Below are 17,390 nucleotides of genomic sequence, written 5' to 3'. Positions count from 1 at the left end.
ATCATGGGATTCAACGGGGTGTTTTATGAAAGAGCTATTTCCCAGGAGCACACCTGTGTGTCAAGGCCTTCCTTCCAGCTAGGCCTTTGGATCTCCAGTGCTAAACACTGTCTCTTCCTTTGCAGAAGTGAAACATAATAAAAATTCACACTTCACAGTACAGTGAATAGCAGTAATCGCGAAAGGTGTAAATAGAACCGATGAGTACCAGAGTATGTGGATTGATGTTATATGAAATGTGTGTGGATCCCATGCAGTGTCCTCTTCCATGTTCCTACATAATGAGCAACGACCCTGTACAATTTCTCTCTAGACAGAACCATCTGGAATTCACTCACTGAGGGACTTATGCCCTGGAGTGGCAGCTACAGGTAGGACTTGTGCAACCATGTCACGAAGCGAAGAGACAGAGATGCATGGATTAAATGGAGAGAAGCAGATTGGAATGGTGGAGAGGCTAACCTGCCAACAACTCCAAACCCCCAGCAGGATGACAATGGAGAACAGCGAGCAGTTTCCCAGCCAGCCTCACTCTCCATAGCCAGACTTCTTCCAGTCCTTCCATTTTCCCAAGGAAAGAAAAGTTCAAAAAGCAGGGACAGGGAAAGAAAAACTGCTCTACTCCCAGGAGCCAAGGGCAAACCACCTGGCACCTCCCTGTCTGAGCCCATAAGCAGCCACAGCCCAGTCCTGGGATCATCTCTAGAGGCTCAGGGACCCAGGCAGATGAGCCCTTGAATCACAAAGGGTTCCACTACAGCATTCTATGGGTGTCAGTCCTGAGTCCCTGAGCCTGAGGTGCTCTGCACAGCTATTCAGAGAAGCCTTCTCCTGATCTCTGTACAAAGATCTCTGTGTTGGATGTCAGAGGAGAGTGTCCACCCAGCATGGGTTGGGGCTCTGGCCCTCTAATCTGTTGGTCCATGTTAACTTCTCCACAGAGAAAGCTTATGAGCTTTGCTGATGCATCCATTTGGCGTTTGGGGGATTCAAACTCAAGTCTCTGCCTAGTCCTGCAGCTTTGTCTCTGGTGTTTGATGATAACCTAGAGCCTTTCTGAGGACTTATGAGAACAGTGTCCTCTTGATGTGTCAGTTTAGAAACAGCTTTGTCTTTAAAAAAAGAAAACTATACCATCAGTTTGAGGCTAATCCTTCAGAATTCAAAGATAACGTGACACCCTGAGTGTATACATGAGGACTTTAAAGCAGGATGCAGAGTAGACATTCAAAACAGAGAACTATGGACAGCTAAACATCTTACAGGGTTTTATTTCTAACAGCCTAAAGTCTTTCCATAGCCCATAGAAGCCACAGTCTCAGAGTCCTTCCCAACCATGTCTTGACAGGTCCTATTGTGACCTCATGAGGAGCGATTGTGAGGCGGCCCAGCAAACACATATTAAGCTGTTGCCAGGCCTAGAATTCTTTGAGTGCTTTGAGAGGAGGTGTGGAGTGGAGCCCTCTGCGACTTGGTTGTATCTAGTGAGCTGTGTGTGGTTGTGTCGAATTTTACTGTACTGTGTATATGTGTATGTATCAGTGTGTGTAAGAGAGTGTGTGTTGACAGATTGGCCTGTGTGTGAGTGCGTGTACACTTTTGCCTGTGTGTTTGTCAGTATATGTAGGAGTGTGTGACTTTACAGGTTTGTATGTGTGTATGTGTTTGTATGTGTGTATGTCTTCTTGTGCGTATGTGTATCCCTGTGTGTATGTGTGTATGTGTCTGACGTGTGTTTTTCCAGCTTTGCTTGTGTGTAAGTATGCGTGTTTTGTGTGAATCTGGGTGTTTGTAAGAGTTTGTGTGAGTATAAGTTCACTTCTGTGTAGTTCTGTGTGTGTGCCTGTGTGTGTGCCTGTGCCTGTGTGAGTGCCTGTGTGTGTATGTGTGTGTGTGTGTGTGTGTGTCTGTGTGTGCACGTGCCCATCCCCTTTTGCCCCTTGTATCTATATTACCTGCACCTCAGTGCAAGAGAGTGTAGAGGCCAGAAGTCACCCCGGCTGCTGTTCCTGAGGTAGGTTCTCAACCTTATTTTCAAGACAGGCTCTCTCACTGGCCTGCAGCTGCCCAAGTATCTGGGCTGGCTGACCAGTCGCTCCCAGGCATTTGGTATGCCAACCCCATAATATCAGTTTAAAGGCATATGGAGATGGCTGGCTGCCTATTTCTTGATTGATTGATTTTTGGATGACTTCAAGAGAAAGAATTAGGTCACATATTGCCACGCCACTGGCTATTTCCTTATTGGGGTTTTGTTTTTTGTTTTATTTATTTATTTATTTATTTATTTATTTATTTATTTATTTATTTATTATGGATTGCTGGTTTCATTTTTTAGTGGTTTTTATGTTCTCACATGCTATATTACTGCTTTGATTATTTACGGTTCTGCATTCGGATGATTAACTCTATCTCCATTTTCTTTTTTTTTTTTTATTAACTTGAGTATTTCTTATATACATTTCGAGTGTTATTCCCTTTCCCGGTTTCTGGGCAAACATCCCCCTCCCCCCTCCCCTTCCTTATGGGTGTTCCCCTCCCAACCCTCCCCCATTGCCGCCCTCCCCCCATAGACTAGTTCACTGGGGGTTCAGTCTTAGCAGGACCCAGGGCTTCCCCTTCCACTGGTGCTCTTACTAGGATATTCATTGCTACCTATGGGGTCAGAGTCCAGGGTCAGTCCATGTATAGTCTTTAGGTAGTGGCTTAGTCCCTGGAAGCTCTGGTTGCTTGGCATTGTTGTACTTTTGGGGTCTCGAGCCCCTTCAAGCTCTTCCAGTTCTTTCTCTGATTCCTTCAATAGGGGACCTATTCTCAGTTCAGTGGTTTGCTGCTGGCATTCGCCTCTATATTTGCTGTATTCTGGCTGTGTCTCTCAGGAGCGATCTACATCCGGCTCCTGTCGGTCTGCTCTTCTTTGCTTCATACATCTTGTCTAATTGGGTGGCTGTATATGTATGGGCCACATGTGGGGCAGGCTCTGAATGGGTGTTCCTTCAGTCTCTGTTTTAATCTTTGCCTCTCCCTTCCCTGCCAAGGGTATTCTTTTTCCTCATTTAAAGAAGGAGTGAAGCATTCACATTTTGATCATCCGTCTTGAGATTCGTTTGTTCTAGGGATCTAGGGTAATTCAAGCATTTGGGCTAATAGCCACTTATCAATGAGTGCATACCATGTATGTCTTTCTGTGATTGGGTTAGCTCACTCAGGATGATATTTTCCAGTTCCAACCATTTGCCTACGAATTTCATAAACTCGTTGTTTTTGATAGCTGAGTAATATTCCATTGTGTAGATGTACCACATTTTCTGTATCCATTCCTCTGTTGAAGGGCATCTGGGTTCTTTCCAGCTTCTGGCTATTATAAATAAGGATGCGATGAACATAGTGGAGCACGTGTCTCTTTTATATGTTGAGGCATCTTTTGGGTATATGCCCAAGAGAGGTATAGCTGGATCCTCAGGCAGTTCAATGTCCAATTTTCTGAGGAACCTCCAGACTGATTTCCAGAATGGTTTTACCAGTCTGCAATCCCACCAACAATGGAGGAGTGTTCCTCTTTCTCCACATCCTCGCCAGCATCTGCTGTCACCTGAGTTTTTGATCTTAGCCAATCGCACTGGTGTGAGGTGAAATCTCAGGGTTGTTTTGATTTGCATTTCCCTTATGACTAAAGATGTTGAACATTTCTTTAGGTGTTTCTCAGCCATTCGGCATTCCTCAGCTGTGAATTCTTTGTTTAGCTCTGAACCCCATTTTTTACACTTGATCTTAGCCAAAAGGCCGAGAAGCGATGAACCCCATTTTTTAATAGGGTTATTTGTTTCCCTGCGGTCTAACTTCTTGAGTTCTTTGTATATTTTGGATATAAGGCCTCTATCTGTTGTAGGATTGGTAAAGATCTTTTCCCAATCTGTTGGTTGCCGTTTTGTCCTAACCACAGTGTCCTTTGCCTTACAGAAGCTTTGCAGTTTTATGAGATCCCATTTGTCGATTCTTGATCTTAGAGCATGAGCCATTGGTGTTTTGTTCAGGAAATTTTTTCCAGTGCCCATGTGTTCCAGATGCTTCCCTAGTTTTTCTTCTATTAGTTTGAGTGTGTCTGGTTTGATGTGGAGGTCCTTGATCCACTTGGACTTAAGCTTTGTACAGGGTGATAAGCATGGATCGATCTGCATTCTTCTACATGTTGACCTCCAGTTGAACCAGCACCATTTGCTGAAAATGCTATCTTTTTTCCATTGGATGGTTTTGGCTCCTTTGTCAAAGATCAAGTGACCATAGGTGTGTGGGTTCATTTCTGGGTCTTCAATTCTATTCCATTGGTCTATCTGTCTGTCTCTGTACCAATACCATGCAGTTTTTATCACTATTGCTCTGTAATACTGCTTGAGTTCAGGGATAGTGATTCCCCCTGAAGTTCTTTTATTGTTGAGGATAGCTTTAGCTATCCTGGGTTTTTGGTCATTCCAGATGAATTTGCAAACTGTTCTGTCTAACTCTTTGAAGAATTGGATTGGTATTTTGATGGGGATTGCATTGAATCTGTAGATCGCTTTTGGTAAAATGGCCATTTTTACTATACTAATCCTGCCAATCCATGAGCATGGGAGATCTTTCCATCTTCTGAGGTCTTCTTCAATTTCTTTCCTCAGTGTCTTGAAGTTCTTATTGTACAGATCTTTTACTTCCTTGGTTAAAGTCACACCGAGGTACTTTATATTATTTGGGTCTATTATGAAGGGTGTCGTTTCCCTAATTTCTTTCTCGGCTTGTTTCTCTTTTGTATAGAGGAAGGCTACTGATTTATTTGAGTTAATTTTATACCCAGCCACTTTGCTGAAGTTGTTTATCAGCTTTACTAGTTCTCTGGTGGAACTTTTGGGATCACTTAGATATACTATCATGTCATCTGCAAATAGTGATATTTTGACCTCTTCTTTTCCGATCTGTATCCCTTTGATCTCCTTTTGTTGTCTGATTGCTCTGGCTAGAACTTCAAGAACTATATTGAATAAGTAGGGAGAGAGTGGGCAGCCTTGTCTAGTCCCTGATTTTAGTGGGATTGCTTCAAGTTTCTCTCCATTTAGTTTAATGTTAGCAACTGGTTTGCTGTATATGGCTTTTACTATGTTTAGGTATGGGCCTTGAATTCCTATTCTTTCCAGGACTTTTATCATGAAGGGGTGTTGAATTTTGTCAAATGCTTTCTCAGCATCTAATGAAATGATCATGTGGTTCTGTTCTTTCAGTTTGTTTATATGATGGATCACGTTGATGGTTTTCCGTATATTAAACCATCCCTGCATGCCTGGGATGAAGCCTACTTGATCATGGTGGATGATTGTTTTGATGTGCTCTTGGATTCGGTTTGCCAGAATTTTATTGAGTATTTTTGCGTCGATATTCATAAGGGAAATTGGTCTGAAGTTCTCTTTCTTTGTTGTGTCTTTGTGTGGTTTAGGTATAAGAGTAATTGTGGCTTCGTAGAAGGAATTCGGTAGGGCTCCATCTGTTTCAATTTTGTGGAATAGTTTGGATAATATTGGTATGAGGTCTTCTATGAAGGTTTGATAGAATTCTGCACTAAACCCGTCTGGACCTGGGCTCTTTTTGGTTGGGAGACCTTTAATGACTGCTTCTATTTCCTTAGGAGTTATGGGGTTGTTTAACTGGTTTATCTGTTCCTGATTTAACCTCGATACCTGGTATCTGTCTAGGAAATTGTCCATTTCCTGAAGATTTTCAAATTTTGTTGAATATAGGTTTTTATAGTAAGATCTGATGATTTTTTGAATTTCCTCCGAATCTGTAGTTATGTCTCCCTTTTCATTTCTGATTTTGTTAATTTGGACACACTCTCTGTGTCCTCTCGTTAGTCTGGCTAAGGGTTTATCTATCTTGCTGATTTTCTCAAAGAACCAACTTTTGGTTCTGTTGATTCTTTCTATGGTCCTTTTTGTTTCTACTTGGTTGATTTCAGCTCTGAGTTTGATTATTTCCTGCCTTCTACTCTTCCTGGGAGTATTTGCTTCTTTTTGTTCTACAGCTTTTAGGTGTGCTGTCAAGCTGCTGACATATGCTCTTTCCTGTTTCTTTCTGCAGGCACTCAGCGCTATGAGTTTTCCTCTTAGCACAGCTTTCATTGTGTCCCATAAGTTTGAGTATGTTGTATCTTCATTTTCATTAAATTCTAAAAAGTTTTTAATTTCTTTCTTTATTTCTTCCTTGACCAGGTTATCATTGAGTAGAGCATTGTTCAATTTCCACGTATATGTGGGCATTCTTCCCTTATTGTTATTGAAGACCAGTTTTAGGCCGTGGTGGTCCGATAGCACGCATGGGATTATTTCTATCTTTCTGTACCTGTTGAGGCCCGTTTTTTGACCAATTATATGGTCAATTTTGGAGAAAGTACCATGAGGAGCTGAGAAGAAGGTATATCCTTTTGCTTTAGGATAGAATGTTCTATAAATATCCGTTAAGTCCATTTGGCTCATGACTTCTCTTAGTCTGTCTACATCACTGTTTAATTTCTGTTTCCATGATCTGTCCATTGATGAGAGTGGGGTGTTGAAATCTCCCACTATTATTGTGTGAGGTGCAATGTGTGTTTTGAGCTTTAGTAAAGTTTCTTTTACGTATGTAGGTGCCCTTGTATTTGGGGCATAGATATTTAGGATTGAGAGTTCATCTTGGTTGATTTTTCCTTTGATGAATATGAAGTGTCCTTCCTTATCTTTTTTGATGACTTTTAGTTGGAAATTGATTTTATTTGATATTAGAATGGCTACTCCAGCTTGCTTCTTCTTACCATTTGCTTGGAAAATTGTTTTCCAGCCTTTCACTCTGAGGTAGTGTCTGTCTTTGTCTCTGAGGTGTGTTTCCTGTAGGCAGCAGAATGCAGGGTCCTCGTTGCGTATCCAGTTTGTTAATCTATGTCTTTTTATTGGGGAGTTGAGGCCATTGATATTGAGAGATATTAAGGAATAGTGATTATTGCTTCTCGTTATATTCATATTTGGATGTGAGGTTATGTTTGTGTGCTTTCATTCTCTTTGTTTTGTTGCCAAGACGATTAGTTTCTTGCTTCTTCTAGGGTATAGCTTGCCTCCTTATGTTGGGCTTTACCATTTCTTATCCTTTGTAGTGCTGGATTTGTAGAAAGATATTTGTAAATTTGGTTTTGTCATGGAATATCTTGGTTTCTCCATCAATGTTAATTGAGAGTTTTGCTGGATACAGTAACCTGGGCTGGCATTTGTGTTCTCTTAGGGTCTGTATAACATCAGTCCAGGATCTTCTGGCCTTCATAGTTTCTGGCGAGAAGTCTGGTGTGATTCTGATAGGTCTCCCTTTATATGTTACTTGACCTTTTTCCCTTACTGCTTTTAATATTCTTTCTTTATTTTGTGCATTTGGTGTTTTGACAATTATGTGACGGGAGGTGTTTCTTTTCTGGTCCAATCTGTTTGGAGTTCTGTAGGCTTCTTGTATGTCTATGGGTATCTCTTTTTTTAGGTTAGGGAAGTTTTCTTCTATGATTTTGTTGAAGATATTTACTGGTCCTTTGAGCTGGTAGTCTTCACTCTCTTCTATACCTATTATCCTTAGGTTTGATCTTCTCATTGAGTCCTGGATTTCCTGTATGTTTTGGACCAGTAGCTTTTTCTGCTTTACATTATCTTTGACAGTTGAGTCAATGATTTCTATGGAATCTTCTGCTCCTGAGATTCTCTCTTCCATCTCTTGTATTCTGTTGGTGAAGCTTGTATCTACAGCTCCTTGTCTCTTCTTTTGGTTTTCTATATCCAGGGTTGTTTCCATGTGTTCTTTTTTGATTGCCTCTATTTCCATTTTTAATTCCTTCAACTGTTTGATTGTGTTTTCCTGGAATTCTTTCAGGGATTTTTGTGTCTCCTCTCTATGGGCTACTACTTGTTTATTTTTGTTTTCCTGGAATTCTTTCAGGGATTTTTGTATCTCCTCTCTATGGCCTTCTACTTGTTTATTTATGTTTTCCTGGAATTCTTTCAGGGATTTTTGCCATTCTTTCAGGCATTTTTGCAATTCCTCTCTGTAGGCTTCTACTTGTTCTCTAAGGGAGTTCTTCATGTCTTTCTTGAAGTCCTCCAGCATCATGATCAAATATGATTTTGAAACTAGATCTTGCTTTTCTGGTGTGTTTGGATATTCCATGTTTGTTTTGGTGGGAGAATTGGGCTCCGATGATGGCATGTAGTCTTGGTTTCTGTTGCTTGGATTCCTGCGCTTGCCTCTCGCCATTAGATTATCTCTAGTGTTACTTTGTTCTTCTATTTCTGACAGTGGCTAGACTGTCCTATAAGCCTGTGTGTCAGGAGTGCTGTAGACCTGTTTTCCTCTCTTTCAGTCAGTTATGGGGACAGAGTGTTCTGCTTTCGGGCGTGTAGTTTCTCCTCTCTACAGGTCTTCAGCTGTTCCTGTGGGCCTGTGTCTTGAGTTCACCAGGCAGCTTTCTTGCAGCAGAAAATTTGGTCTTACCTGTGGTCCCGAGTATCAGGTTCGCTCGTGGGGTGCTGCCCAGGGGCTCTCTGCAGCGGCAGCAACCAGGAAGACCTCTGCCGCCCCTTCCGGGGGCTTCAGTGCACCAGGGTTCCAGATGGTCTGTGGCTTTTTCCTCTGGCGTCCGAGATGTGTGTGCAGGGAGCAGTCTCTTCTGGTTTCCCAGGCTTGTCTGCCTCTCTGAAGGTTTAGCTCTCCCTCCCACGGGATTTGGGTGCAGAGAACTGTTTATCCGGTCTGTTTCCTTCAGGGTCCGGTGGTGTCTCTGGCAGGTGTCCTGCTGCTCCTGGGCCCTCCCCCACGGGAGCCCAGAGGCCTTATACAGTTTCCTCTTGGGCCAGGGATGTGGGCAGGGGTGAGCAGTGTTGGTGGTCTCTTCCGCTCTGCAGCCTCAGGAGTGCCCACCTGACCAGGCGGTTGGGTCTCTCTCTCACCGGGTCTGGCTATCTCCATTTTCAATGTCCTGCGGTTTCATCCTTTTACATTATTCCTGTTTCTCTATTTATTGAGTACAAGCAATCATTGGCTTAGACTTGATACAAATTTGCCCTTTGTGACACTTTGCCTCTTCAGCCTTTGTTTAAGGTTTACTGTTCACTGATATTTAACTGCCTTATTCCTTGTGGTTGGTTAATTTTAATTTTCAGTATTTTGCTCTGGAGAGTTGTGGATTTTTGTGGATCACTAGGTCCTGAAATTCAATGGAGTTTTCCCTTAAGTGTTGGCTTTTTATATTTGTTTGTTTTGTCTTATACTAATTCTTTCTCCTCTCGTTTCTTTCATCTGTTTTTTTTTTTTCTTCAATGAACATCTATTCATAGTATTGACCATCTTTGGCCGCCAAATCCTATTGAAGTATGACGATTTTTATTTTCATCATTGCATTTAGTATGTGTGTGCTCTTGGCTTTCTCTTTTGGGGTTGGTTATTTGGGTGGCTTTTACTTATGACTCTTCATATTTTCCCCTTAACTTTTTCATAATTTTGCTCTATTTTTCTAGTCTAGTTTTTACTTTGTCTTTGTTTGTTTTTTTTTTCTTTTTCTTTTGTTTGTTTCTTTTAGGTACCACAAGTGTAATTTTAGCTCCTATATTGCTCCATCTTTTTCATTATTTGATTCCATTTTTGTTATTTTTAGGTAGCATTAGTACTGATAAAATGCCTACAGAGACTGAGGAGGAGTTACCAACCCCTACACCCGAGCCCAGTATCTCTGAGGAGGGCAACTTCCATTCCCAATACCAAGTATTGGGGACAATTGGGCAAGGGGGCAACGCCAAAGTCCTCCTGGCCCACCACCGGCTCACAGGAACCCCGGTGGCTGTCAAAGTTCTGCGAAAGGACAAGCAGTGGTTCCAGCCAGCCATGATGGAAGCAAACATAATGAGAAAGAACAACCACCCCAACATAGTGTCTCTCATACAAGTTATTGAAAAGGAAACGAGAATATACCTCATAATGGAGCTGGTGGAAGGCCAAGAACTCTACCAGTACATCAGAGAGTCAGGGCACATAGAGGAGGATGAGGCCCGGCAAATATTTGAACAGATATTGTCAGCAGTGAGCTACTGCCATGGAAAGGGGATTGTTCACCGAGACCTCAAACTGGACAATATAATGATTGATAAAAACAAAAAGGTCAAAGTCATCGACTTTGGGCTTAGCACCCAATTTCAACCTGGAAAAATGCTAAACCACCACTGCAGCACTTACTCCTTTGGTTCCCCTGAACTTCTCCTTGGCCATCGGTATGACGGGCCGAAGGATGATATGTGGATTATAGGAGTGGTCTTGTACTGTATGGTAGTGGGAAAGCTCCCATTTGATTCAGTGATCATCCAAGAACTGCAAAGACAAGTAGTGGCAGGGGTATATCCTGCTCCCTGTGGGGTTTCAAAAGAACTGGAGGACCTCCTTAGTAAATTACTGAGGGTAAATCCCAACTTTAGACCAACAGCAAGAAAGGCGATGAAACACCCTTGGTTCAAAGAACACTGGAACGGATTGATAGGTCCCTATGAAGAAATGCTTCCCCTCACACCAGACCTGGCCATTTTGGATGCCATGAAAAGCATTGGATTCCAAGCCTCTGTAGTAAAACACTCTTTAAAACAAAGAAAATATAATGAGGAAATGGCAACTTATTTCTTTCTACAAAAGCAGGCTCTCCAGGGGGATGGCTGCACAGCCCAGGCACAGCAAGTGAGTCCCGTTGGAGCACCATTCCCTAGCCTTGATCCTGCTGCTGCTTTTAGATTAGAACCAAAGAGGAGTTGAAGCCTGCCAGTCCTTGGCACCTTGCGGGTGTCACCCTCCCATGGTCACGTATCTCACTATGGCCAGAATGCTCATCCAAAAGGAGGCAAAAGATCCACTGTGGCTGGTCGTCTCAGGCCTCTACCGATGACACCTACACAGGACCACTATCACAAATGTGCCGTGAGTGTCCCATGCATTCAAACAACAAGCATCTTCACTGAGAAGAGTAGCAATAAGGAAATCAAAGAAGACAACCCACTCTCCCACACAGCCCCATTTGAGGATAAGCCCATCCCCAGCAGGGTCCGGCACAGAGGTTTTAAGGGGTGGACCAGGAATATAGCAAATGCCCTGATAAAGCTGTGTTGCTGCATGCCAAGGAGAAAGAAACCTCGCCTGGGGCAGAACAGAATCTCCCCCCAGAAATGAGCCACAGGGAGAATCCAGAGAACAAGCAGCAGGCATAGCCCAGGTACCTTTGTGCTTTGTCCTTTTCAGTTTGCTCTATGCTGGTCCTTCCTCTGTCTCTGGTTTCCATTTTCCCCACAATTCTTACCTTGTATCTGCTCTAAGTTCTTTATGAGGTTTCCCCAACACCAAGCTTTCTCCCTCTTCTTGATTTCTCCTCTTCCCAGCAGGGACCCAATAGGATTGATGAGTTCCACACTCTACAGAGTTTTCTAGTTGGCCCATCCCTTCAGATGGACTCCAGCTCCCCCTTAGGCCAATAGCTCCCACAGGGTGAGGACAAGAGGGTCATGGGCTCATGGACTCCTCCAGGGGCTACTGATCTTTTCACATGTGGTCATCAATCACAAGTGCTGCAGAACAGAGTCGTATGTTTTCAAATGTAACATCCCATTCCATTAAGCCTCAAAACTAATTAACAAGGTTTGTCATTGAATAAGTATCAACAACCTAGTTTGTGGGTTATAGTTGATGGTTACAATCCTGCATGCATGCATATTATTTTGCATACTGGTTTTTTTTGTTCCTAAGACCTAGTGATCTATTGAATTTTATAGGTTGTAGTTCTAAATGGTTTCTTTCAAAGACCTCAACTGAGAAGTAGAAAAAAGAAGTTATAATATAGTAAGGCAAATCAAAGCCCCAAATGGTAAGCTAAGAATTCTACCTCACTGTCTTTTTTGCTTGGAATAAATTGTCTTGTCTATTTCACAGTGTCATCTGGAAATTCTTTCATGTCCTCAGTATAAACAGTAGGTGATTTCAGACACATGGCAATGGAAAAGACACCAGCAGAAACTACAGCAGCAACAGGAGTAGCAACAATAGCAGAAGCAGCAATAGGCACAGCAGCAGCAGGAGGAGGAGAACGAGGAGGGTAGGAGGAGGAGGAGGAGGAAGATGAAGAGAGGAGGAGAAAGAAGAGGAGGAGGAGGAAGAGAAGGAAGAGGAGGAGAAAGAGGAGGACGAAGAGCAGGGGGAATATTTTGATTCCCTGTCCCCGTGAGAATTGCTGATGACTACTTCTGGACACAGATATCATGCTGAGAACATATCAAAATGATTTAACAGAATATTAATTTTCATAGAAGACATGTCAATGTTCCTAAGGGCATGCAGCCCGGGAAAAGAGAGCAAGATGGCAGAGGCAAGCAGTGTGGAATGTTCTTACTGAGGAAGACCTTCTCAAAGCTGATGATGTAATAGGTATGAAGGAGCATTTCATGGGAGTCACGGTCCCATGCACCTGTGTCAGGGCACACAGAGCTCCTAGCCTTGCATCCTGCGTGAGAGGGGACCTGAAATATTCCCTGATCCCAACAGGGTCCTGGATTGCATGGTTCCCCCTCAGTTATGGTCCTCCCTGTGCCTCATGGGGTACGCAGCTTCTATGGGATGAACTTATATCAGTGATTAACTGGAGTTGGACCACAACCACACCACAGGCAAGCCCTGGACACTGAGGACATTAAGAGCAGCAGACAACATCTCCTCCACTGCTTCTGACTCTGCTCCACAAGGCAAGGCAGCTCCCACACAGCAGGCATCCAGCCTAACTCCCAGCAGGGAGAGTGTGAGATGTCTGTGGATGAGCCCACAGGGACTACAGGATTCTGTGGGAAGACATCTGGTAGGTTCTGGAGCAGCTGCAGCAGCCAGGACACATGAACTACAGTGGAGGTGAGCTATAGGAACAGGTAGCAAAGAGCCTGATCTGGCCAATGCTGATCTGAATCCCTGGGTGCAGGCTGGAATGGTCACTCAGGGCTATTAGAGTGAAGGCCAGCCAAGGGCATACAATGTGTCACTAACATTCTCAAAGTCTTGTCCAGTAAATAAACCACTTGCCTTGACTACTAAATTTGAGTCCAGACTCATGGGCTACAGGATAGCAGATTGAACTGAGTCTGAATTCCCATTAGTATGACCTCTGGCTGCTCCCTAGGCTCAGTATAAATGAGCATGAGAAGGCACCATTGCTGTGTTTGCAGGAGTAGCAGAGAGCTCGGAATACATGACCCACTCCTAACCCAGACTGGAGCCACTCTGGGGAGGAGATGGCATCATTTGAGAGATGGGCTTATGCGGGACACTGTGCTCTGGTTTGTGGCACATACAGCTCCTGTCTTTCTTGCTGACAGTTCAGATCCTCAGCTGGCCTCATCACGGACAGTCCCATGAGGAGTGGGTGTTTGGTTCCTGCTTCCCAGTTAGGGCAGGAACAAGCCCAGACGCAGTGAGTAAGGACAGTGCTTCTGTCTTGACCCAGCTTCCTTGTCCTCCCCCCTCCCCCAACTCATATCAGGAGCCACCCAGAGACCTTCATAGGAGTGTGGGTCATGTTAATCGGAATGCACAGCTGGAGATTAAATTCTGGGTAAGCTCTCCATACAGCCCTGGTGGCTCCCACACCCTGCCTACCTAAGTTTTCCAACTGGGTCCTCAGGGTCGTGGAGAATCTTCTACAGGCTGCCATGAAGATACAGCCAGTTTCTTGGTAACATTGTGTATAGCAGAGGTTCTCTGCTTCAGGCACAGAGCCTTCCAGTGAGAGGGTTTGCTGAGTAGCACACCAGGACCAGAAAAGTGTAGAGCCCTCCAGTGGTAGAGTACTGCAGGAGTTTATTTCCTGATTTCTTCACATCTACCTTGTTCTAAAGGCTTTTTGTCAGACACATAGGGACCTAAGAAACTTGAGTTTGCACCCCCATAGGGAACCCAGGACACTAAACCATCAGCCCTGTTAAACGTCGGCAGAGGACAGTCTGGGCTCTGTGTTTATAGAATGGCTCTAGACTGGTATGAAGACTGATTGACCAGCCAGTCAAGGAGAGTTAGGGACAGTTAGAGACTTGGAGGAGAGCATGAGCGGCAGACACAGCAGAGTCCAGGCCAACAGTGGAACCAGTTCATTTAATAGAGACGCATATGCCCTCCCAAAAGGCTGTCAGCTTAAGGCACTGCACTGAAGACCTGACCCAATAACATGCCCAATTTACCCATCACACACCTGTGGCTTGTGTAGGGTCCTCAGGGTAGATCCTAAAGTCCATCATGGCTGAAAGGCAGAAGTTTGCACATCATTGCAATGTGGAGGCTACTCTCTGCTGATGGGACCCACACAGTCTGTGAAAAAGTTTGCTTAAGTGAAAGTTGGCCATCCTTGAACTCTCTGGTCTTCCAGGGTAGTTTGTGTTGACCACATGCAGAGTCATTCCTGAAAAACATAAGTGCCAAAATTCAACAATAGGGAGAGAATCCTGTGCCAGATGGAATCCCTCAGGCCAGTGCGGATTCAGAGACATCCTATGCCATGGCATGGAGGCTCCCAAGGACTTCTAGGATCAATGTGAGCCACACAAGAGCCCACAGTCCATCCTGGGAGAACATTAAAGTATCTGGAATTATCAGGGACCCTAAGGTAGGTTCGTCAGGATATGGAGCTGATGCATGGTGGGATGCTTTGAGGATACAGCCTAAGGCAACGTAGAGGAAAGTGTGTTATGAGAGCTAAGACAGAGCAACCACACAGTCTGAGAACAAGTTTGCTTAAGTGCAATTTGGCCGTCCTTGAACTCTCTGTTCTTCCAGGGTAGGATGGCTTATCGGGCCCAGGACAGAGCGACTATGCCAGAATTACAATGGTCTGTAATAGAAATGGAGAAGGTGTCAGGATGGGACTTGGACAGTGGATGGAGCTCTATGACTGCAAAGCCTGCCTGGGCTCCAAGGACCCAGAGCTGGCTGCTGCAGGAAGTCCTAGATCACAACTCTGCAGTTCCTCTTCCCAGGTCTTGCTTTTAACTACTGGACCCAACACAAAGCCTCCCTTGCAGGCTTACCAGAGCATGAAATCGAAATGGCCACCTCCTGTAACAAGAAAGACTTCTAGAAGAGGAAGGAGACATCAATACATTCACAAAACCTTCAACTCGAAATCTGTCTTGCCAATAAGTGTGCAGGGATAAAGGTAAAGCAGATATTGAGGGACCAACCAATCAATGACTGACACAAAGTGAGATCTGTCTCATGTGACAGACACAACCTCTGACGCTATTTATGATATTCTTTCTGATTTACTTGCAGACAGAAAAGTAGCACACCTGTCTCCAGAGGCTTCACTCAGCAGCTGAAAGCCACAGCCAATCCTCAGATGGAGCTCGGGAAGTCTTGTGGAAGAGTGGGGGAGAGTGCCAAGCAAACTGGTTGGGTTAAAACACTACAAGAAGTCCCCTACCGTCAGATACCTTGGACCATGGAGTATGCTAGAGCCTGTGCAACCAACCCCAGAGCCGGGTTAGGTATCTGCCGTTGGTCTCCATGTGGGTCATCTGACAAGTAGATCCAGGACTGTCTGTCTGTGTTGCCTGCATTGGATCTGTTCCCCATACCCAGACTGCCTGATTGTAAATCTGTGGGGCAGAATGTGCTCGGTCCACCTGGGACTAGAAGTCCCGGGGTGGTGTGGTACCCAGGGACTCTCCCCTTGTCTTAAGAGAAGGGAGAGCATTATGGTAGAAAGGATTTTAAGGTGGGACTGGGAAGGGAAGAGGGAGAGTGACTGGGATCAGGATGTAGCCTGAATAAAGAAGAAATTATTGGAACTAAAAAAGTTAGCCTGGAAAATGGAAAGATTGGTAAGTGGCTAAGAGCACTGAATGCTCTTCCAGAGGTCCTGAGTTCAAATCCCAGCAAACACATGGAGGCTCACAAATGTCTCTAATGACATCTGATGCCCTCTCTGGTCTTTCTAAATACAGCTACCCTGTACGTATGTATAACGAATGATTGAATGAATGAAAGAATGAATAAATAAATAAATAAATAAATAAATAAATAAATAAATAAATAAATTTTACCCTGTCTTAGTTATCAGGCAATGAATAAAATGTCGAGAAAATGTTCAAAACCATGTCATGGATTGCCTGGATCTTTTAGATCTGCAGGAAACATCTCAAGGAAGAACAAGAGAGGGTGGAGAAGAATGTGGAAGGGTTTGATCCCTGAAGTTCCTCAGTGTCCACTAGCACAGCACTTGTCTTTGGGAGGTGACATCTTTCACTCTTCCAGACTGTCTCACCAATCAGAATTACAAGCTCTGTGGATTAACCTGTAAGAAGGACAGTTGCTCTTGGGCCAATATGGAGGTTCCTGACCTCTCAGCAAGCTCACTGCTGCCTTTTGAGGTCTCTGGAGGGTGAGCAAAATGAAGACACACAGAGTAGCCTCAGGTTGAGTCAGCCAGGCCCAGGGGGCTCAGTGGTGTCTCTCAGATTCCCAGGCCCTCCCTGAGATTGAACACTCTACACAGTGTAAGAGGATTAGGGGATAACCAGGAAATGCAGTTGCTCAGGTGTCTGGCTCTGTAGGAGGGAAATAAATCACAGTGGGAAGCTTCAGGACAGTCAGGTGACCTGAGCCCTCCACAGAGTCTAAGTCCAGACTCACAGACATTCATCTGTCCACAAGTCTCCTAAACACAGGCCTTGTCTGACCTGCAGTCCAGAGTATGTTATCGTACAGTGTCCCTTAGAGAGAGGACATACTTTCCAGTTAGGCCTCTTCTGTGTCACACTGAGACTGGGTTTGTTGTACAGGTGATGCAGATGGGGACTGGACACAAGTGGCAGTCTATCACAGATCATGCAATAAGTAAATACATAAATAAATAAATAAATAAATAAATAAATAAATAAATACCCACTTATCTCACTGCCTGCAATCCTCATTGTCACCACAAGGGAGCACTGCTTTGACCTTCTCAGAAAGAAAAGCTGACTTCCCTCAGGGAAATGGATGGATGGATGGATGGATGGATGGATGGATGGATGGATGGATGGATAGACAGAGAAGTGATTTGACTTAATCAGTTTCTTCCAGTCCTACTTTTCTGGTCGAAAACACACTGAACATGTCTGCTGCAATTGCTTGTTCTACATTTCTGCTTTCTTTGGCTGTTCATTGAAGGGAGCCCCCTTAGAATCTGCTCATCTCAATAAAGGCCCATCTGTGGAATGTATAGCTTCTCAGTTAGGAGCTGAGGGATTCTTGGAAGGACTTCCCAAAATCCCCTCTGGGGCAGTTGCCAGTGTCCTCTACTTCAGACAGCAGCTGCATGA

At 44.2% G+C, this 17,390-nt stretch overlaps 1 pseudogene; it reads left to right on the top strand.

The window, feature by feature from the left end:
- Window positions 1-9,565: 9,565 nt before the first annotated feature.
- Window positions 9,566-11,232, top strand: LOC134484871 (sperm motility kinase Y-like; annotated as a pseudogene).
- Window positions 11,233-17,390: the final 6,158 nt, after the last annotated feature.

The sequence above is a fragment of the Rattus norvegicus genome, chromosome 1 (genome assembly GCF_036323735.1).
Source record: "Rattus norvegicus strain BN/NHsdMcwi chromosome 1, GRCr8, whole genome shotgun sequence".
Classification (NCBI taxonomy): Eukaryota; Metazoa; Chordata; class Mammalia; order Rodentia; family Muridae; genus Rattus; species Rattus norvegicus.
Note: the sequence above shows the minus strand (reverse complement) of the source record. Positions and strands in the feature narration are given on the sequence as shown.